Source organism: Peromyscus californicus, unplaced genomic scaffold (genome assembly GCF_007827085.1).
Source record: "Peromyscus californicus insignis strain IS unplaced genomic scaffold, ASM782708v3 Scaffold_1__1_contigs__length_55948999, whole genome shotgun sequence".
Lineage (NCBI taxonomy): Eukaryota > Metazoa > Chordata > Mammalia > Rodentia > Cricetidae > Peromyscus > Peromyscus californicus.
The window spans coordinates 51,436,017-51,460,346 of record NW_026294492.1 but is presented as its reverse complement, the minus strand read 5'-3'; the positions used below and the strand labels follow the sequence as shown (position 1 = coordinate 51,460,346).

General features: G+C 42.1%; 1 pseudogene; it reads right to left on the bottom strand.

Annotated features, from left to right (window-relative positions):
- Positions 1–7,670: 7,670 nt before the first annotated feature.
- LOC128115843 (zinc finger protein 431-like) lies at positions 7,671–23,335 on the bottom strand (annotated as a pseudogene).
- Positions 23,336–24,330: the final 995 nt, after the last annotated feature.

The window sequence follows — 24,330 nt, the reverse complement described above, 5'->3', positions numbered from 1 at the left end:
ATACCTAAAATCGATACCTTATCACAACTTAAACTTTGATGTCCTCAGACCTTACATAAACTTGGATTTACACAACTCAAAACCCCTTTTCTTGGACCTTAAACCATTTCAAAGATCCTCAGAGCTTAAGCTTTAAATGTTTTTCTACCCAAACATTCACAAGAAGAAACAGATCATTGTAAAGTGGTTTTCTTTATTTAAAAAAAAAAAAAGGAATGGTAAAAAGTTACACTGAAGTCTGTCTTGTGAGTTTTATCTCTAATTTTGGAGGCTGGTAACAAGCTAAACCATGTCTAGATCCAGTAGTAGCTCCAGGAAAGCGAGGCCTGTGGCCAGATCTTTACATATGAAGAGAACTGAGAAGGCAGCTGAAGTCTTGGGAAAGCAGCTGGGTGTTTGCTGCTGATAAAGCTACAGTCAGTCAATATCCTCAGAGATCTGAGAAGGATATATAAGTGGAAATATGATCCAAATGGTCTATGTATCAATTAAAATTAGAGTGATTATTGGACCAAGAGGTGAGTGACTCTTCTCTGACCCAGAGAGTACTGCCTCTAGGACCTAGGCCCTGGTACACAATCAGTCCCTGGGAAACCCCACCCATCTCTACCCTAGTTGCTGGCCAACAGAGAAGACTCCTGTGGGCAGGCTCCCCCACCAAACCCCCCCAGGAGACCCAGCAATCTACAGACCCATGCCCTACCCCAATACCCATCCTCCTGCAACACCAGTGGCTTCCTGAGACACAGAATCCACCAGCTCTGACTGGACCAAGAACCCTGATAAGACCAAGAGTGGCTCTCTGAGGCACAGAATCATCTAACTTGGATTGGACCAAGAGCATCTCCCTAGGATACAGAATCTGCCAGCTCCAATTAGACCAAGAACTAAGATGGGACCCAGAAGGGCCCTCTGAGACATAGACACGGCAAACACAAATTGGACCAATAGCAGCTCACTCACATACAGGCACCTCTTGCACCTACTGGAGGAATTAAGGGGTAGATGCCAGAGCAAAAATACATGCACTTAGGGGCTGACTTGAAATTCCTCCAAAGAGTTAAACATTCACACAAACTCTATACCTGCCTGGAGTGACTCTGTTTGAACTGTAAGGGTAATATGATAGTCATCCAAAGGAATGCATTTTTAATGAGGTACTGAATGACAGATTAAAATAGTTTAAAACAAATTAATAAAATTAATGTTGATCCAACAAAACAAAACAAAAAATCCCCAGAGTATGAAGACTGATCTACAGTTAAGATCAGAAGTTGCTTTTGTAGAGGATGTGGATCAATTCACAGCACTCACTTGGCGGCTCATAAACATTCATAACACCAGGTCAGGGGAAACCAATGCTCCCTTCTGATTTCCGTGGAGACCTGGCACACATCCATATGTAGAGGCAAGACTCAGGCGCATGATTTAAATTGACTTTTAAATGGTCCTTCTATCCTGGTGATATCAGCAGCTACAATGGAGGGGAGCCACATGGTGGCTAAAACTATCTTTTTTTTTTTTTTAAATTAGAATTGAATTTAACCTACATATACAGTAAGTGGATCAATTTTTTTAACAAGAGTTGAATCACATATATACTAAGTTGTAGTAAACTGAAACTACTTATGTATAAATTTTCTTAAGCTATAAGCCTTTTGGTATAAGTTTAAAGGTAAATTGTTTTACATATTTTACAGATATTTAACCTTACCCTTTGAACTTACAAATACTGAGATAAGAGTTTATAGCATAGACTTAGGAGATATTTTGAGAACAAAGCACAGAGAAATTGTAGAGATAAAAGAATTTAAGAGTGTGAAGTAAGCTAGGTGGTGGCGGCCCACGCCTTCAATCCCAGCACTTGAGAGGCAGATGTTGGTGGGTCTCTGTGAGTTTGAGGCCAGCCTGTCTACAATGTGAGTTCCAGGACAGCCAGGGCTACACAGAGAAACCCTGTCTCCAAAATCCAAAAAAAAGTGTGAAATAGACAAAAGTAAGAGGCTTTGGAAGTGTAGAGCAAAGCAAAGTCAGATATAAGAGATTGAGGACAAGCTGCTTGCAAACCAAGGAGGAGAGAAAGAGGTCACAAAATGGGACTTCACAAAAGGAAGTTCCTATCATTTCCAAGAGGGAATTCAGAGAGAGACACAGAGAGAAAGAAAGAGACAGGGTGAGGGGGAGAAGCCCTGGAGGGCAGAAAGAAGCTCCAGGAAGATGCTGAGAGCAGCAGCTCTGGGCCTACAGGCAGGAGCTGAGAAATCATAGTAGCCCAATGGGCTTAGTGTAGCTATGGAGCTCAAGAAGCTCCTGAGAAGAGAAGACGAAGAAAGTGTCACATTGGTCCAGCCAGACTCAAGGAAGTTTCAGAATTGCAGGGGGAAGTTAAAAGCAAAGGCATTGTCATGGTGACAAGAATTTCAACCTGGGGCATCTCCAAGCAGAATAAAAAACTTGTCTGAGAAAATTTCCAAAAATCACAAATGCATCCCTTCCCATGTGATCAGAGGCCCTGCAGCCTGAAAGGAGCTTCCTGGGTACTGGTGGCTTTTGTAGTAATAACAAAGGAGGCAGCTCCAGAGTGACACTTGGCCAGTAGAGGAGGAGGTGAGAGAGCAGCTGAGGATTTTTGGAAAAGGGCGAGGAGGTCTTCAGTAGATGTCTATGTGGGTGTATAGAGATACCCCGACAGGTTTAACAGGCCAGAGGCTAGAGATATGAGATGTATGCTCAGGTGGATCACCCAGGGGTAGGTAGAGAGCTCAGGCTAGAGTGAAGTAGGACACTTATGGAGTAGAGGAAGTGGAGAAAAGTTGATGAGTACTCAGAATCTAGAATGTATAATGAAGCTGGGCTGTGGTGGCACAGTCCTTAAATCCCAACACTCAGAGGCAGGCAGCTCTCTGTGACTTCTCGGCCAACCTGGTCTACAAAGCAAGCTCCAGAAAAGCAAGGGTTGTTACACAGAGAAACCCTGTTTTGAAAAACAAACAAACAAATAAAAAGAATTTATAATTAAATTTGGTGGGTGGTAGAGCAAATGGAAAAAAATATTGCTTTTATTTGTTAATAGGTACCACAGCCATTTGTTAAAATTTGAGATCACATGATTATTATTGGATCCTGGGTCTCTTCCCATCCTTCCATGCTAAGCTGATGGAATTCCACCTGAAGGAAGGTTCTATATTCAGACCCTTCTCAAGGAGCATTCTGATCTTGCCATACACCTCTGATTACTAGCTGTGTGACCACGGACCCATAGTTAAGCCTGTGCCCTGGCATCCTCACTTGGTGGTGCAGGCCTGTTCTCTGGGTACTTGGAAGGCTGAGAGAGGAGGGTCAGGATTTCAAGGGCTACATTGTCAGTTCAAACACAGCCTAGGTAACTAAGAAAGACTTTCTCAAAAACATATACATGATCTGTTTTAACAAAAAATTTCATTTGCAGGGTTTTCTTTGTTGTTGGTTTGTTTGTTGAGACAGGAACTCGGTGTGAACCTGTGTATCACCAAGAGGGCTATATCAATGTTCTTATTTCAGATAGGTCTCATTGGCTAGAGCACTAGCCCAGCATGCACCAGGCCTCTTCATAAACAGAGCATGGTATTGAAACCTGTTATGCCAGTAATTGGATGTGGACTCAGAAAGGTCATAATTTCAAGGTCGGCCTGGACTTCATGAGCCTGTTTTAAAAATTAACCCCCCAAAACAATTGATTAACAAAAAGATCATGGCTCAGTGGATGTCATGGGATGTTTCCTCAGGTAAAGGTGCTTGTAGCCAAGCCTGGTAAACATAGTTTGGTCCTTAAGACCCACATGGTAGAGGACTGGGTCCCACAGGTTGTCATCTTACTTTTGAACTGTACTCTACATGTGCACACACAAAGACAAGAATAATAAATTAAATCGTAAAAGATACACAAAGGGATTCGAGATGGTTCAGCAGTTTAGTACTTCTTGCAGAAAACACAGTTCTGTTTCCAGCAGCCACTTGGTGGCTCACATCTGTAACTCTAAAGTTCCAGGGGATCCAACCACCTCTTCTTGCCTAATGGACAGTGTGCAGACAGGTGCCCATGATCATGTGGCAATACCTTAAGGAGAGCCTAGTGGTAGGAGCCATTCATGTGGAAGGTCTCAATCTTTTCCTCTCATGCCTGGAACCAAGCTGCCTCTGCAGCCAGGTCATATGATCTGGCAGTGTTCTGTCCAAGTGCTCCAGTACTTTCTGGCCTTGTCTCAGGTAAAGAAAGGCTTGGGGTTAGAATCCCAGCACCTCCCCAAATAGATAATCATTTCTGTAAATGTATATATAATTATATACTTGCAAAGATTTTTTTTATCACATTTTATTTCTTTGCTGTGTATCTGCAGGTGGGTGCACATATGCCACAGTGCATAGGTGGCAGTCAGAGAATAACTTGAGAATTGGTTCTCTCCTTCCATCATGTGGGGAGCAACTTAGGTCACTAGTGTTGGCATCAGGCCACATTAGTGGCTCCTCCATCTTGCTGACTCTAACATTACATGTTGTGAAATATGGGAGTATAGGTCTGTGGTATGTATCTGAGAGTGGTATATTTATGTGTAGAGCATGTGTGATACATGTGTCAACATGGTTGCCATCTTTGCATGTGTGTTTGGAGAAGTCTTCATGGGTGTTTGGATTTGTGGGAATCCTGTGTGGCAGAGGTGTTGTAAATGCACAATTGCCTGTGTAAAGCTCTGGCATGTCAGGGTTGGCCTGTCACTGACAGACTTGGCCAAACTTATCGAGCCCATTCCATTTTTGGTGCTACCCACCCAAGCACTTGTAGTTCCCATTCCTTTCTCTGGCCCAGCCTCTGCCCTGCCCACTGCATGAGTCTCCTTGGATGTAGCCCTGCCCAACCTACCCCTGCCAACACTGGCTCCACCCACTTGTAATGAATGGCCCTGTCCCAACCTTCCCTCTAAATTCCCCAAACTACAACCCCCATCCAAGTCTCCAACCCTACCCAGCCTGTTTCTTCCCCCAGCCTGTCTCTGTGCCCACAGTAGCAGCCCAACATTCTGGACCCTCTCTCTGGCCCTAACCCTCCCAGGGCCCACCCACATTCCTCAGCTTATATATATATGTCAATACTTGGCAGCAGAGGGAATTGTAATTGGGCAACTTTCCATGTAACTTGTTTGTGCCTTCAGGACATGCTCGACCAAATCACAAATAATATCACTTCCATTTAATAATAGATAGTTGTTTATGTCTTAACTTATGACTTGATGGGTCAGATAACACCCAGCTCCTGATGGGCAGGCAACTCAGGTTGGATGGTAACATGGAGGCCCATCATCAAATGTTCAATTTCCACTAAGGCTGAATAGCAAACTGCTCTCTTCTACTTGTGTGTAGATGGTAAGGAGCCTTGCTCCAACATCCCAAAGGTCTCTTCTTTGATTCAACTATAGAGGACCAGCAAAGGCTCCTACAAGCATCCCTATCTGCCACTGCCACTTCAAGTACCATGGAGCCTTGGATCATATGATCCAAGTGATAGAGAAGCCTGCACAGCACCCTGGACCTATTGAAGAGCCTTTTCCTGGTTCCAGGACCCACACAAAACTAGCAGCTTTTCAAGTCACATGATACAAGGGCCAGAATAACACACCCAAGAGAGGAATGTGCTATCTCCAGAATCCAAACAGGCACACTAAGTGTTGTGCTCCTTTCTTGGGGGGTGGGAGGGTGATATAACTTGTCCTTCACTTTAGAAGGAATATCTCTGCATGTCACACAGCACTAGACTCCTAAGAATCTCAATGAGGTAGAAGGCCCTTGAATTTTAGTTGGATTTATGTTACATCATATGAAGGGCATGTGTGTTACTAATGAGGTCAATGTAGCTACTACCTCCTGCTCACTTGGTCCATTCAATATGTCATTACTATAGTGCAGCAATGTGATATTTTCTAGAAGATAACACAGACTATAGAGATCCTATTGGCCAGTTATTTTCTGACCTTTATCCTGCAAATAAATCCATTGCAAAAGTTTATTCTCTTGTGCTATAATACCTGTAGGAGATAGTTTAATGGGAGAAATAAGTAAGTTTCAAGGCAGTGAAGAATCCACATGACACACAAATGCCTCATTTGTTCAGAACTCATTTGTTCAGAATAATAAATACCTGTAGTTATTTTTGCCTCTCAGGATAATATGTGAAGACAGTACAATGCCATTTCTCCTTTTATAATTTTAAATAGATTGGTGAGTGTACAATTAGATGTTAAACATTTTGACTTTGATGACATTGGACTGGAAATAACAATTGCAGATCCTGGGGCTAGGAAGGAATTCATAAATGAAATTAGCTTTTTCACAGGCTATCCTAAGTCTTCCTCAAAGGAGTGGGTGCTGAGAATTGAACCTGATTCCTCAGGAAAAGCAGACATCTATCCATATTCCCTTTTTGGACTTTTTTGAGATAGGATCACTCTATACACCTATAGCCATCCTGGAACTCAGTATCTGAGCCAGACTAGCCTGAAACTCAGAGAGATCCACTGTCTTTCTCTTCCAAGTGCTGGGAAGACATGATCCAGGTGAGAAATGTTTTTAAATAACCTGTCTTTGAATCAGACAATGCAAGAATTATACCAGACTTAAACAAGAAGCATCTTTAAAAAAAAAAACCAGTAGTTGTGGGAGCCCGTTCTCGGGTTCCTCATGGCTTTACCCAGCAGGTCCGCATAGAGGATGATTAGACCACGGGCCTGAGTACAGGTGTCTGGGATGGTCTGCACTTGGCTGTGCTGGGGGAGGAGGTCTTTTGCTCCACCCCTTGGCGTCTCTATAAAAACCCTGGGGCAGAGACAGTCGGGGCCCGTTGGAATAGGTTCCAGGCCCTCTTGAGGCTATCCTTTATTTTCTATCTGTTTATCTCCACAAGCTTCTCCGCAATAAATCCTTCTATCTAATATTTCCTGCTGCTCGCACTCAAGAAAACTCTGGGGAACTGTGGGGGTAGTTGGGTAAACGCCCCACAAGTAGTTCTAGGAATTTCTCAATGAATTGATTTCAAATGATAAATCATTCCTGCTTCAAAAAAATTTTAACTGTGGCTGGATGGTGGTGGCATACACCTTTAACCCCTGTACTTGGGAAGCACATGAAGGTGGATATCTCTGAGACTGAGATCAGCCTAGTCTACAGAATAAGTTTCAGGACTACTAGGACTACACAGCTAAACCCTGTCTCCAAAAATTACTACGTATAAACAGCAGTGCCATGCTGTCCATGTACCACTCAGAGGACAACTTACATGTGTCTATTCTCTAGTTTCTCTATGTCAGTAGTAGAGATGAAATAAAGGCAGTCAAGTTTGACAATAAGTGCACTAAACTGGTGAGTGAACTCACTGGCCCTGATTTTAGTTTCAAAAATATTTATGTATGTGCTGGTGTGTGGGTGTGAATACAACCAAAGAATAGTAATCAGAAAAGAAAGTTGTGTGAGAAATGTGGGTCTTCCAGAGAATGAATTCTGGTCATCAGGCTTAGCAGTGACCACATTTAACCACTGATAAAATTCTCTGGCATTCATTTGTGTATCTGAGAAAATGTAAAGAACAAATATTTAGTCCCCAGAATAAAATAACATAATCCAAACATAAAGGATGACAGCATAAGTATTTTCATTTGCAAATATGTTTTATTATTCAAATTATCCCATATTCTCATATTCTTGAAATACAATACATCTAAGAGCTTTACCACATTAACTATATCCATAAAGTTTCTCTCCAGTATGACTTCTTTCATGCCTGTAAAGAGGATACTTCTATACAAAGGCTTTACTACATTGACTACATTTATAGGGTTTCTCTCTAGTATGAATTCTTTCATGCCTGAGAAGAGCACTTTTACAGATAAAGGCTTTGCCATATTGATCACATTCATAGACTTTCTCTCCAGTATGACTTCTTTCATGTATTTGAATACAATTGTTCTGTGCAAAGGCTTTACCACATTGACTACATTCATAGTTTTTCACAAGTATGACCTCTTTCATGTATTTTACAATCATCTTTACGCAAAAAGGCTTTACCACAATGATTGCATCCATAAGGTCTCTCTCCAGTGTGACTTCTTTCATGCCTGTAAAGATGATACTTCTGTGCAAAGGCTTTACTACATTGACTACATTCATAGGGTTTCTCTCCAGTATGAATTCTTTCATGCCTGAGAAGAGCACCTTTATGGATAAAGGCTTTGCCACACTGATTACATTCATAGGGTCTCTCACCAGTATGACCTCTTTCGTGTATTTTACAATCAACTTTACGTAAAAAGGCTTTACCACAATGATTGCATCCATGACGTTTCTCTCCAGTATGACTTCCTTCATGTATTTTAAGATGACTTTTATATGCAAATGTTTTACCACACTGATTACATCCATAGGGTTTCTCTCCAGTATGATTTCTTTCATGCCTGCGAAGAACACTTTTATATGCAAAAGCTTTACCACACTGATTACATCCATAGGGTTTCTCTCCAGTATGACTTCTTTCATGTATTTGAAGCTCAAGTTTACGTATAAAGGCTTTACCACATTGACTGCATCCATAAGGTTTCTCTCCAGTATGACTTCTTTCATGTATTTGAAGGTAATATTTATATCCAAAGGCTTTATCACACTGATTACATCCATAGGGTTTCTCTCCAGTATGACTTCTTTCATGCCTGCGAAGAACACTTTTATATGCAAAGGCTTTACCACAGTGATTACAACCATAAGGTTTCTCTCCAGTATGACTTCTTTCATGTATTTGAAGGTAATATTTATGTCCAAAGGCTTTATCACATTGATTATATTCATAGGGTTTCTCTCCAATATGAATTCTTTCATGTCTGAGAAGATACTTCTTCAGTGCAAAGACTTTACCACATTGATTACATTTATGAGGTAACTCCCCAGTAGGAGTTTTTTCATGTATTAGAAGATAACTGGCATGTGCAATGGTGGTCTCACATTGATGATATCCATGTGTTTTCTCTCTAGTATGTGTTGTACATAATTGATTGAGACTGTGACATGGAAAGGCTATAATATTTTGATTATATTCATAGTTTTTTACTTCCAAATGAGTCCTTTGGTGTACTTTTAAAGAGGAATCAGATTCAAATGTTTTATCATGTTGCTTACATTCATAAAGATCCTGTTGAGTATTGGTTATTTTTGTATCTTTGAAAATGATATACCTATAAAAAGAAGAAAAACAAACAAAAGGTTTTCAAATTACATTCACATAGTCTAACTTTTTATGCCTCATACAGATGTGGTGTAGGGATTAGGATTTCTTCATGATAATAGGGTCTTTGACTCTCATAAACTGCTCCTTTCACTAAACAAGGATTTGAGGAACACTAGTATTAATAGAGAAGACTTGCTTGTAACAAGTCTTGGTCATAAACTAAACTCCTCATCAACGTGTATACCTTTCATAATAATTGATTGGTATGAAACTAAATGGATGGACAGTTCTACAACTTGCCTCTCATATGGCTATGATTAAAATTGTGACATCTATTTTGGAATTGTTTCCTTGTCTTGTTTCTTAAAGAAATGCCTTCAAAACAATTATCAGCTACCTGACATTAGAGTTCATGGTACTGTGAGAATTTAATAATCATCACAAAGCTGTGCTTATTTACACTGCTGCTTTTCATTACAAGTTCAGGGTACAATAACATTCTTCAGAGGTACATATGCTTCAGCTTGCACATAAAAATTACCTTCCATGTCTTCTAGAACTTTGACAATGTTCTTCAATATTCTGGTTTTTCCATTTGTAGCCTAAAATACAGTACCAGAAATATAATGATGTATTACCAGAAATTAGGCACAATGTAAATTACTATCTTCAGTGGACTTTAGGACAATGGCTAATTATTCATTGGATCCTTCCTCTTCCACAATCAAAATCACAGAAGAGCACCAACCTCCAAAAAAGGCTTGTCCCCTTAAAAAGTGACAGAAAGCTCACATTCTTACCTATACAAGTGAGATTCCAGTAGGTTTCCAGCATCACATCTTTGTAGAGACTCTTCTGGGAAGGATCCAGCAAAGCCCACTCTTCAGGAGTGAACTTCACATGCACATCCTCATAGGTCACTGCATCCTAAAGTATCCCATATATGTACATAATAGAAATGGTGAGAGTGACTGCATTGTAAATATACACTTCATTGAGAATATATTCTCATAATTCTGTATCAATGTATTCTATGACATGGGTCATAGAATTTCAAATGCAATCACCAACTCATTATAGAAGGAAACAGAAAAGGAGGATGCCTTCCATTTCTATGACCACTGAATAGAATATGGCATTGTAGGAGAAATGTCTAGTAATATATACAGAGAGACATGCAAACAGTTAGTAACACTATTTAGTATGCATCAGCAAAATTTTATCAAAATAATTAACTTCAAAGAGAATAGACAATATGGGTGTGATGGTGCATACATATAGCCCAAAACTTCAGGAGACAGAGACACATGAAACTCTGTGATTTCCAAGTCAGTCTGGTCTATGTAGTGATTGCTATGACAGCCAAAGGTACATAATGAGACCCTGTCTCAAACAAACAAAAAATAGAAAGCACTTAGGGGCTCACTCGAAATTCCTCCATAGAATTAGTTCATTCCAGTTCTGTACTTGTCCATCATATACTGGAGTGACCCCTTTTAAACTGTAAGGCTAATAATTCCCAGGAATGAAGGCATTTTTAAGAAGTTACTGACTGACAAATCAAAGTAATCAAAAACATTAGTAAAGTAAATGCTGATCCAAAAGTCATAAAAAAAAAAAACCCTAAAGGGATGGAGTATATAAAGATGGGTCAACAAATAAGATTGTTTTTGTTGCTGTTGACGAGGACCAGAATCAATCCCCAGCACTCACTTGGAGGCTCCCAACCATTCCCAACTTCAGGTCAAGAGAATCCAATGCTCTCTTCTGACTTCAGTAAATACCAGGTAGACAAATAGTACATAGCCATGTATATATGCAAAAGATTCACAAATTTTTAAAATGTAAAAACATACACAATGGAAGGGACAGTGTTACCACACCTGCAATTCAGTGATTTAGGAGATCACTATCAATTTCATGAATGTATACATTCTTCGTGTAAAAAATGACACCCTCTACCAAAGTTAAAAAGTCATGATGAGGGTAAAGTTCAGCATAAGAACAAATGCTTGACATGCACAAAAACCTATTTTGATGAGTCAAAAATATAAACATGAAAATACCAGGCAAAAAATGGATTAGCAAGGAAAAGCAATTGCTTCCACTTTGCCTTACATTATTTAGAAATGGAGTTTCTAATGGTGGTGATGATGTAGCTACATGAAAAGGAAGAGGACTGCTCAGTTTCAACCACACAAAGAAGTGTGGTGAGGGTATGAACACTCAAAGCCCAACCCCAGAGACTACATTCCTCCTGAAAGGCTCCTCCTCCTCAGGGTTTCATAAGTCACCAATGAAGGCTACACACCAAAGACAAATGCTAAAATACAACATACTATCTAGAAAATTTTTCATTCAACCTTCCACATTTTGACATAGGTTATGACAGGCTCACAGTCAAACCATGATGCAAAATGTATTAAGTCTAATTTCAAAGATCCTCATAATATATAACAGTCCCAACACTGTTTAAATATCCAAAATTTCTTCTGACACTCAATGTAACATGAATCTTAAAAGGTCTTATAATAAAAAACCCAGAGTGGGGTGAAAGATGAAAGATCAGAGAAGCAGAACAGCCAGACACTAGCTTACCTCTATGAAATCCTCAGCCTCAAGAGAGCAAGTTCCTTTTTCCTCACACTAATATACCTTTCTGTGTCCTGCCATTTTACTTAAAGACAGGTGTCACCACTGCCTGGTTCTGTTTCTTTCATGTAGCCCAGTGTGGCCTTGAACTCACAGAGATCCAAACGGATCTCTGCCTCCCAAGTGATAGGATTAAAAGTGTGTGCCACCACTGCCTGACCTCTATGTCTAATTTAGTGGTTGGCTCTGTCCTCTGATCACCAGGTAAGCTTTGTTGGGGTACAGAATAAATCACCACAACTCAAGGCAATTGTTTGACTGTGACATCTTGTAATATCAAAACACAAACTATATCTCTCCAACATACAATGGCAAAGAATACATATTTCCCTTTCAAAGTTTTAAGAAAAGATTGGACCAAAACAAGTCCAAAATCTCACAGGGCAATCCTAAATCCTGCAGCTCTGTGTCAGACAATAGGATTTTATTTTCAAAGTGCTTACATGGCTCTTTCTCTCTGTAACTTCTCATATATCTCTGTCACTTCCACTTCCTACATGCAGTTGTCTCAAAGTTTGGTTATTTCAACATATTGTTACATCAAAATGGAATTGAGGCTTTATCTCATGGCTTCATGCAAGGAAGTCTCACAGTCTCTCCATTGGGGCCTAGGAGCTCTAGACACAACAACACTAAGGCTGCAGGTTATTATTATCATTGAGACAAGGTGTCCTATAGCCCCAGGTGACATTGAATGCCATGTATAATCAAGACAGCCCTGAACTTGATCTTCCTGCCTTAATATCCAAGTCCTAGGACTATAGGCACAATCCAAACTCTGGGCTTTCGGGTTGCAGTTTTTTAGTGGTTACAGCAGAACTTCCTCACTCAATGACAGAAAGAAAATAAGGGACATGTGAGAGTTGACTATTCCCAGCAAAAGGAAAAACAGGTGCAATGTGATAATGTGCTTGACAACCAAAGCACTGAAGTATGGTTTAAGCAGTACCAACAGAGAGCTAGGAAAACCAGTGGACTTGGGAGGGGTTGATTTTGCATGGTCAATTTACTACAAGGCTTTCAGTTTTGAGAATAGCATGTATACAGGAATATGACCTAAATTGCTGTTTAGATGTCTGCTGCTTTACACATGGCACAATAGTTAAAGAGCACTGTCTGCTCTTCTAGAGGACCCAGGTTTGATTCCCTGAAATCTCATGGTGACTTAATGATCAATAAGTCCAGTTCCAGAGGACTGAATGCCCTCTTCTGGCCTTCTCAGACTACAGATATGCACATGATACATGGACACACATGCAGCAAAACAACCATACATATAGCAAAAAATATTAATTTAAGGAAAAAAAATCTGACTGTTGAGTTAAAACACAAATGTTTAGAGAACTAGAGAAGTTAGGGGTAATTAGAATCAGAACAGTTTGGGTCAAAGGAATGCCTCAGTGCTTACCAATACTTGATGCTCCTCCAAAGGACCTGGTTAGGTTCCCAGCACCCACATAGGGGCTCACAAACACCTTTAATTCCACTTCTAGGGGATCTGACTCTTTTCTGGTCTCTCTGGGCACCAGGCATACACACTATCCACAGGCATATAAGCAAGTAAAACATTCATACATAGAAAAATTATAATTAAATCCCATTTAAAAGAATAAAGGGCCTAAAGATGTAGCTTAGTTGGTAGCATACTTGTCTAGCATGCATGAAGCCCTGTAGATATAACCAACCGTCTTATTAAATAAGAAACACAGAACCAATGCAAAGAAGAAAGCCAAGAGGTCAGAGCTAAGAGCTAAAACCTTACCCTTCCTCCTGCGGTGATCCTACCTCTCCAAAAGAGAGCTACTTCCTGTGTTAATGTCTTTATATATACTTTCTGTTCTGCCTTCTCATTGGTTGTAAACCCAACCACATGACCGCCTCATCACTGCCTGTCTCTTTTGGAGAGGTAGGATCACCGCAGGAGGAAGGGTAAGGTTGTAAATATCACCATATTTTATGGGTTGTGAGCCTGAGGGTGCTGAGGAAATATAAAACATGACAGAATATAACCTAAGAAGAAAAGAAATTAAGGAAGAGAGAGAGGGGGAGATAGAAGGAGAGAGAAAGAGGATGAGAGAAAAGAGGACACAAACACAGAAAAAATATTTCCTCCTGGTAGGGAGAACCAACTCCTTTGTCTTGGCAATAGGCTTCATTAGTATAACTTTCCCTACACCATCTACGAAGAGGTTAAACAATTCAAGTCTCCAAACTCAAGTTTCAGTCTCTATCTTTTCTCTGTGTGCATGGCATTAACCCTTGTTTCCCTCCATACCTAGTTCCCTCAGAGAACCTGGGAAACCTTGGATCAGGTCTCTTAAGTGTGACTGTTGTAGATGATGACATCCAGAAGCTGTATTTCTAACTGGGTAGAAGTGCCACACAAGGCTATAAGGTTTTAAATTTGATTTAACTATATTAACAAGTTGAAATCAAAAAGTCTAAAATGCCAGACAACATAGAGAGTCAGAACTCTCTGATCACATCCCAGACCAGACTCAATTCGGACAAAATGGGACCAAGCAACACCTTGTGTCTGGGGACTGAGGAGAGAGTGAAAGACCTGAATGACAGCAATTGGCTGCCACAGTACAATCTTTGTGGTAAGACTCAACTGTCTCTGCTCAATATCATGGAAATCTTTCTTCTGTTCCTTAGCTATGTGGGGCCAACCTGCCTATGCCATAGGTACCATCTCCTCCTACATTCACGATAATAGAACAAAGGTGTCTTTTTAAAGGAAAGGGTGTAACTGTGAACATTTAACCTTTGAGAAGTGGGGATTCCACTGGGACTTGTGCCTGATGTAGGATGGGCTTGCCTTAGGAGAGAGCTGGGCTAACCTTGAGGAGAAAGCAAATGTTTCCAATCCCAGGACTCGGGAAGCAGGGGGAGGGGAATCTCTGTGAGTGAATTCGAGGCCAGCCTGATCTACCAAGTGAGTTCCAAGACAGCCAGAGCTGTTACACAAAGAAACCATGTCTCTAGGGCTAGGAAGACTAAAAATTTATGCTACCAACAATAGAAATTGGATTAGAAATGGCCATCATGAATGAAAAAATGATCAACACATGATTGAATAAACAGTAAATGCAGTGGCACCATCTGACTTCAAACTTGGAATACAACTGCAATAAAGACTGTACTGTCACTGAGGGATGGTGGTGCATACCTTTAATCCCAGCACTTGGAAGGCAGAAGCAGGTGAATCTGTGAGTACCAGGCTAGCCTTGTCTACAGACCAAGGTCCAGGACAGCCAGGGCTACACAGAGAAACCTCGTCTCAAAAAAACAACAACAAAGACTGTGCTGTCTGGGAAAAAATAAAGACATCAATGGAATATGAGAGCAAACTTAGAAATAAAAGCACAATTATTATAGTCAGTAATGACATATGAGGCCAGGAAACCCAGTAAGTCTGTCCTTACTGACACACATGACTGGACCACCCTGGCAAATGTGTTAATGACACAGACTTTACGCCCTGCACAGAATTAACTGCAGACGGATCCTACACCTGAATGTTCAGGGCCAAGTGCAGAACTTCTAGAAGACACTAGAGAAAACAGGGCTCTGTGGTGCATACCCTGCTTGATGACAAGGATGTTTCTATACAAGAGCTCCTGCTAGTGATGCTCTGTGCAGGTGCATCCAGCAGAGAGAGAAGTCATTCAGGGGATCACGTTTCTGCCTGGGAGTTGCAGGGACTTCAGGTGACCAGATGGAGTCAGTCCCAAAGTTGAGAGACATGCTACCTGGCCCCTCACCATTGTAGATTCTGAGCTCACCCCGCTCTTTTCACAGCTCCTGGTGGCAGTCACAGTGAAGCATATGTCTCCCTCAGCCCCAGAGTAGAGCTTGCAGCATGGCAGACCAGAAGTGCCCTCCCTATTCTGATTGGCAGTCAGTCCAGAGGCTGTGATTGACTTGTGATGCCTGAGTGACAGAAGCAGCTCCCTTAGGGAAAGAGTCCTGGGAAGTGACACAGTACAATGGCGGCCCCTCACTCACCATGGCGGATTCCGAGCTCACCGGCTCTCCTTAAGGCTCCCAGCAGCCAGTCACAGCCCAGCACACAGAACAGGAGATCCGCCTTAACCACTGAGCCACAGATCATACAGCAGGGCAGACTGGAAGTGCCCTCCCCATTCTGACTGGCAGTCCATCTCAGGGCCCTGATTGGCTACTGAGAGCTGGGACAGAGTGCTGTAAAGTGAGAGAACCCAATGATTGGCAGCTCTGGCTTCCAACCAGGCACAGAACTGCCCCAGACCTGCAGAGATTGGCATTGCAGCAGAACTTGGGGCTGGACTGCAATACTGTCCCTGTATTATTCCTGTATTTAGGAGGCATTTCTTCTTCTTTGTGTGGGCATAGAATCTCTAGCATACAAAGATTATTAAACAACATGCAGTGAAGTGATCCCCCTACTTCACAGCTGAAAGCACACCCAGTCCACCCAAGTCAAATTTAAACCACCTGATTGATATTCACCAGGCATCAGCAATTTTAAAAATACACACCTGTGATTGCTCACGCCTCTCGAAGATGCACGTTGGTAATCAAAACACTAACACTTTCTCAGCTTTCTATGGTGGCACTGGAGTACCATACGAGCACTTGGGAGGTAGAGACAGGGCATCAAACATTAAACCAGGTTGCTCTATGACCTGGAACACCTGCATTTAGGGTCCCCAAAGAGGAGGTGTTCAGAGTGAGGACCTGGGATAGAAAGATAAAAGTCTGGGATCAGCCAGGCAATGGTGGCACCTGCCTTTAATCCCAGCACTTGCAAAGCAAACTCAGTGGATTCCTGTGGTGAGGCCAGCTTGGTCTACAGAGCAAGTTCCAGGATAGCTAAAGCTACATGAAGAAACCTTGTCTTGAAAAAAGAGGGGAAGAGTGCTATAACATTGATCAGCTAGGTGGCTCAATGAGTAGACACTTGCAACCAAGTCCGAGGGCCTGAGGTCAATACCCAGGAGAGAACCCACGCCTCCAACCTGTCCTCTGACCTTCACACGTGCTGTGGCATGTGTGTTCACTCACATCTCAATGGCCCTTCAAATTCAGAATTTTGAAAAGAAAAGTCAAAATAATAAGAAAAAAAAGCACCAAAATGAAAAATAATTCAACAGATTAGCTACTGAGCTCCTTTCTGGCAGGAACAGGTTATTGTGGGCATTTCTCACCTCTGAGGACCTGTGAACTCAACAGTGTGCCATTCACCACATATCTGGGGAGTGGACCTAACACCTGAAGCACTAACTACAGGAACTGGGAGCTAATGCAGTGATGGAGGCCCTCTTAGATCCTGGAATTATATGACAGCGTACCTGAACTTGGGTTTTATCCAGTAGGGCCAGAGTAAGTGTCTTGTCTGGCATGGCCAACCCTGTCCAGCAATCCATTTCATTTTCATTTTGCCTACCTTAAACGTCTGGCTGTAGCAGGGTGATGGTGGCACACACCTTTAATCCCAGCACTAGGAAGGCAGAGCCAGGCGGATCTCTGTGAGTTTGAGGCCAGCCTGGTCTACAGAGTGAGTTCCAGGACAGGCACCAAAACTACACAGAGAAACCCTGTCTCAAAAAAACAAAACAAAACAACAAACAAACAACAACAACAAAAACCTCTGGCTGTATTAGAGAAAGGAAAGATGTTGGCCTTTATCTTTTGAGACAGAAATACAGAATTTACAATTCTATGCATGCCCTGTGGTTGGGCCCCCTGGTTGCCAGAAACAAGGGAGTTTCCATTACAAAAACTGGGTTTGTGAAACTGAGGCTTTCTGGAAAACTTCATTAAAAAGATTCTGGCCTACGGGAAACAAGAAATACTTCCAGAATCAGACCCTATGCCACAGGCAGGGTCCCTGAGGATGGACTCAATCATTCCCAGCCAGAAATAGGCCAGGACTGCTGGTTATGTTTAAACACCTGGCCCCTGTCATACTACACAGGGGTAGGAATTAACCAGACTGTCAGCCCATTGACTGACAAAACTCACTGTGACTGGGGACAGCCCAAATTAATGTTCTACTTTATGGGTTAATTCATCAGGATAAGAACGATATTACTGAGGCCCTGAGACTACTTGGTGGGCATGTACCAATGGTTTCACTAAATGTGCCTCTTCTGATGCTTTAAATACTAAGTAGAGAGGTTAATCATGACCTGATGGTATTAAAAATTTCTATTTCAGAATTAAAACAATTAGATTCCCTTATAAAAAATGATTACAGAAAATTGAGAAGGCTTAGACTTACTTCTCATGAGATGAAGGAAACTATGTATGGCTTGGGGGGGGGGGAACTTGTTGTTCCTATGCTAACTGATCAGGAGTAATTTAAAAAAAAAATTGCCAAGGTTGGGGGAAAATTTATTCCAGTCTCTGTTCTCCTTGTCCCATTGTCTCTATCAGCACTGACTAGGCCTTTAGTTCTCATTCTGATTGGATTAATGATGGAGCCCTGCATCTTAACTAAAGTCCATGATGTGACTCATTCACTAAGTCCAGGGGGAATGTAACAGGCCCAAGTCCTTAGGAGAACCCCAGACCTTAGCACAACTGACTCCAAGATGGAAGGGCCATTCAGGCTGCAAAACTCAGCATGTAGAAAGTACCACCAGCTAAAAGGAAAATAATACCTAATCCATCAAGTGCATATTAAAAGGAAGTCTCTAAATGAACTAACCTTGCTTTTTAGTCTATAGTTCTGCTTCTAGCTAACTGTTCTTGTTAACTGAAGTATGGCAATCCAGAACATGGTTTTGTGCTTAAAGGGTCATCCTGAAAAAGACTCTGGGCTACACCGGGATCCAGAACAGAGAGCATAGTAGCTGGTCAGTTAATAATAGTAGAAGGTCAGCTAAGACTTTCTATTGCCTTAAATCCATGTCTCCATTCACCAGCAGTCCTTCCTGGTGAATACCCCACAACAAGCACCTCATGGAACTTTCTCCAAAAGTGACCACACATTCAGACACAAAGCAAGTCTCAACAGATACAGAAAAAACAAAGTAACTCCCCGAATCCTATCAGACTACCACAATTAAAGCAGGATATCAACAACAGCAGAAGCATCAGAGACCTTACAAACTTGTGTAACCTCAATACATCTCTAATGATGAATAATGGGTCAAGATAGAAATAAGGAAATGAAAGACTTTCTAGTGATAACCATGCCACAAACTAAATGCTTTCTCAAGGAATCAGTCCACGGAGCTGGAGAGATGGCTCAGCAGTTAAGAGCAGTGGCAGCTCTTCCAGAGATCCTGAGTTCCATTCCCAAGCAACCCCAAGGTGACTCACAATCATTTCTGATGCCCTCATTTGGAATAAAGGTATCCATACAGATAGAGCACTCATATACCTAAAATAAATAACTAACCTTAAAAAAAAACTGTTTCTAATAACTGAGACACCCCCCCCCATAAGATCAGTCCATTACTCTTTCATTTTTGCCTTATTTGATTTCCCAGGACACGCACATAATACAGAGAGATAATATAACAAAATATTATACAACCTACCTTATTGACTCTTCCCTTGCTGTGAAGAAGCACTATGACCAAGGCAATTCTTATAATGGAAGGCTTTTAATTTGGGGATTGATTATAGTGACAGCGTTAGTCCGTTATCATCTTGAAAGGAAGAATCACAGTGGCAGAGATGGAGCTGAGTGTTACATCCTCGCACAGAGGCAGTCAAGACAAAAGAAACACTTGCCTTTCACAGGGCTTTTGAAACATCAAAGCCCACCTACAGTGCCACACCTATACAAACAAGACACACCTACTCCCACAAGGGCATACCTCCTAATTTTACTCAATCACTTCTACTAATTGGGGTCAACCATTCAAAGATAGGATCCTGAGGGTGTTGAGCAAATATAAACCATGACAGGAATACAACCTTAGAAGAAACAGCCTAAAGGAAAAGAGTGGAAGATATTAAAGAAAACAGAGAAAGGGGAAGAGGGGAAGATAGAGAAAAAGAGAGACACAGAGAGAAACAAAAGGAAAAAATATTTTCTCCAAATAGGGGAGTCAACTCCTCTGGCTGGATAACAGACTTCCTTAATATAATCTTACCTAACCCATCTAAGAAGAGATTAAGCAATTCAAGGTCTCCAAATTTAGGTTTCAGTTCCTACATTTTCTCTGAGTGCATGGCATTATCCCTTGTTTTCCCTCCCTACCCAGTTCTCTCGAAAACCTGGGAAACTATGGATCAGGTCTGATGGAAACCATGAAGGCAGTCAGTCTCCTGGTGTGCTGAAGTGTGACTGCTGTAGATGAGGCCATCGGAAGCTGTATTTCTAACTGGATAGAAGTGCCACACAAGGCTACAAAAGTTTTAAATTTTATTTAACTTTTTTTTTTCCAGACAGGATTTCTCTCTGTAGCCCTGGCTGCCTTGTAACTCGCTCTACATTCCAGGCTGAACTTGTGCCCAGGTTGCAAGTCCCCCAAGCAAGACCACCACAAAGCCACTATCCGATGCAAGCACACAGAGGTTTTTATTAACAAAACAAGCAAGCTTGGTCCGCCATCCAACACCCAGCATGACAGGTGAAGGAGAACGCCCCCAAGCACTCACTCTAAGGGGTTTATATAGGAAAAGTTTACATGCAGCTTGGGATTGGATGAGGGGGCTAGGGGTGAGGCAGTTCTTTGAAGTTACTGGCTGAACTATAAGCATGAGGTTACTGATGGCTAACAGGATTCAGGGTATCTACAGAGACGTAAACTTTTACTCCCTATGTCCTGCTTTTGTTGAACCAAGGATATATACATTTATATTATGGCTCCAGTCCTACTCTCCTCTAAGGTCAACTTCTGGTCAATTGAGCCCATTACTCCCCATATCTTGTGTTGTCAAGTCCAGGATACATAGATTTATTGTCCCAGCCTTATAAGTTTAATTTTTGGTCACTTCTAAAACTGCTGGTCAGCAAATACCTTTGGAGGAGGGGAGGGGAAAGCATCTCTCAAGATGGCTACTGATTTTTCCCTTTCAACCTCTGCTTCCCAAGTACTGGGTTAAATGCATACACCACCACCGCTTATCAGGGACTATGGGGGTCCAGCCCCTCGATAGTCCCCTCCCAGGATCTAGTTAGAATCTACAACCAGCTGATAATTTAATCTTTGAGGATAAGAAATGAATCTATGTACATGAAACTCCTTAGTCCATACACTTTATTATTCTGTGTAGTTCTCTCTACACAGCTTCTATTCTGCTCTCATGCCTAGCTCCTTTCTTGCCTGATTTATCTGCTGTCTCCTCTAACTTCTATCTTAATTCCTTCACATTAATTCTGCCCCATCTAGGTTCTCATTCATCTAGTTCCTTGCCATCTCAGCTCCTCTCTCATCTCCTTCTCTCTCATCTTGTTCTTTCCCATCTGGCTCTTCCTCATCTTCCATCTTGTTCCTCTAGTACTCTCTTCTAGCCCTCTAACCTAGTTTTCCCCCCATCTAGTTCATTCCTCTCCAGTTCTTACCCATCTGGTTCTTCTGTTCTCTTTTCTGTCTTGTCCTCAAGTTTTCTCGTCAAAATCCTCTTTCTCCCTCTCAGTTCTCTGTCCCTCCCTCCTCGTTCTCTAGGGTGTTCAGTTATAAACCCGAGCCATAGTGATCCTCTGGATGAGCAAAGTCACCAGGCTTGAATTCTATGGGGTCATAAAGGCAGGTAAGAATTTTCTCAGGCAGTGACCACTAGGCTTTCTTTTACAATCCAAAATGGAAGTGGTAAAAGAGGAGCTCAACTGAGTACTAATGACCAGTTAGTATATCAAAAAGGGGATCTATGTGCTCAGTCTACATTCCTAGAAGTGGTTAGGTAAGAAGTTAGGGGTCTATTAGTAAGGTTGTATAAGAAAGGAGGGTCTCACCCTAAATTGCACAAGAAATAAAGCTATCCTCCTGACCTAGGAGACAGGTGCTGTTTCGTTCAGCCTTGGATGCTTGATAGTTATTTTAGATAAATACACTGTTAGGAGTTCTTGGAAACATGCAAGAAAATCATTTTAGGAACCAGCTAATATATATGCAAACCTAATTAAAGAGTCTTTTAAAGAAAAGGGTGTAAGAATGCACATTTAACTGTGGAGAGGTGGGGATCCCACTGGGAACTGTGCCTGATGGAGGATGGGCTTCCTTAGCAGGGAGCAGGAATAACCTTAAGTAGAAAGCAAACAAGTGTCTATTACGTCAATATTATATTATGACAATACAGAATTTGAGCTATGGATACAGCAAAAGTTCAATAAGAAAGTCTAACAATTAATGCTACCAACAACAGAAATCGCATGAGAAAAGGCCATCATGAAAAATTGATCAACACACGACTGAATCCGTAGTACACACAGTGACACCACCTGACTTCAAACTTTGAATGAAACTGCAATAAAGACTGCACTGAACTGGGCGGTGGTGGCGGCACACACCTTTAAAGGAAGCACTTGGTTGTTTGAGGCCAGCCTGGTCTACAGAGTGAGTTCCAGGACAGTCAGGGCTACACAGAGAAACCCTGTCTCAAAAAAAAAAAAAAAAAAAAAAAAAAAAGGGCTGGAGAGATGGCTCAGTGGTTAAGAGTACCGACTGCTCTTCCAGAGGACTCGGGGTTCAATTCCCAGCACCCACATGGCAGCTCACAACTGTCTATAATAACTCCAGTGTCTGACACCCTCACATAGATGTACATGCAGGCCAATGCACATAAAATAAATTATTTTAAAAAAAAAAAAAAAAAAAAAAGACTGTGCTCTCTGGGAAAGAATAAAGAGATCAACAGAACATGAGAGGAAAACTTAGAAATAAAAACACAATAAATATAGAGTCAAATGAGACACGAGGCCAAGAAATCCAGTAAGTCTGCCCTTACTGTCACAGGCAAATGGACCACCCTGGCATCTACATGCAAATGAGTTAATGACACAGACTTTACGCCCTGCACAGAATTAACTGCAAACGGATCCTACATCTGCATGTTCAGTGCCAAGTGCAGAACTTCTAGAAGACACTAGAGTGACCAGGGCTCTGCAAATGAGCAAATCTGCCTTCCCTGGCCACAGTTTTTACTGAATGAAATGAAAAAATGATCACCATAGGGTATTTCCACACAAAGGCTCACACGCCCCTATGCTCTGAGAGGCGCAAACCGCAGCGCTAAATCACTCCCAGGTCCCGCTTTTGCCAGAAAGTTGCAGGGACCTCAGGGGACCAAAGGGAATCACTCCGGACACCGCGTCCTGACGCCATGTCCACAGCCCCGGGGGCACCCCACACTGTCTCCCGAGGCTTTTCCCCACGAGGGACGGCGGCCCCTCACTCACCATGGCGGATTCCGAGTTCACCCGCTCTTCTCACGGCTCCCAGCAGCCAGTCGCAGCCCAGCACACAGAACAGGAGACCCGCCCTTAACCGCTGAGCCACAGACCATGCAGCAGGGCTGGTCGGAAGTGCCCTCCCCATTCTGATTGGCAGTCCATCTGGAGGTCCTGACTGGCTACGGAGGCCTGAGTGATCTAAACAGCTCCCTTAGGGACAGAGTGCTGTGAAGTGAGGGAGCCCAATGATTGGCAGCCCTGGCTTTCACCCCAGGCACAGAACTGCCCCAGACCTGCAGAGATTGGCATTGCAGCAGAACTTGGGGCTGGACTGCAAAGTCTTCCCTGAACTATTCCTGCCTCAGGAGGACTCTTTTCTGGGGTTTTGCTATGAACTGAGAAAGGACAAAGGAAACCTGCCACTTTCTGGGCTAGCAATACCTGGGGCAAGCTATGCGAAAAGTGCTATGATTTTCACTTTTGTAAAAAGAAAGTTTAATTTAAAAAATTATGCACTCTCTTAAACTGTTATTCTGTAGAAAAGGCCATATCAGTGTAAATACAGGATTTAGAGAAGTAAACCCTACGGGATCAGAGTGAGCTTTTTACTCATCATTACTCTTGGAGTCCACATGGGTCTTGACCTTTGTCCCCCAGTGCACTGTCCACTTTTTGACACCCTCTCTGGAATCTGTGACAGTGCTGAAGCAGAAGTTAGCAGCAGTGGCAATAACATGAAGAATCCCTGTCCAGCTGCTTTACTGCTGTGCTCCACTGCTCTGTGGAGGATTTTATCCTGTGTCCTCCCTGCAGGCCTTCCACTGAGGATTCTTTAAAGCCACACGAACACTTGACTGGCGTGTTCAGTCTGGCTCACTGTATGATTTCTGGCTCAGTAATCTACTTTGCCAGGGCTACTCATTTCTACCTGACCTTGGAAAAAAGCAGGTGGAGTCACATGCTAATGCTCATTATGGAATGTATGGGATGTTGGGGACACAGAGGTCTGTGTACTCACAGAGAAGCAGTAACAGAACCAGGAAGTTAATCATACATGGGTGTTTGCTCATTGGAGGAGATACAAATCAAATAACTGAATTCC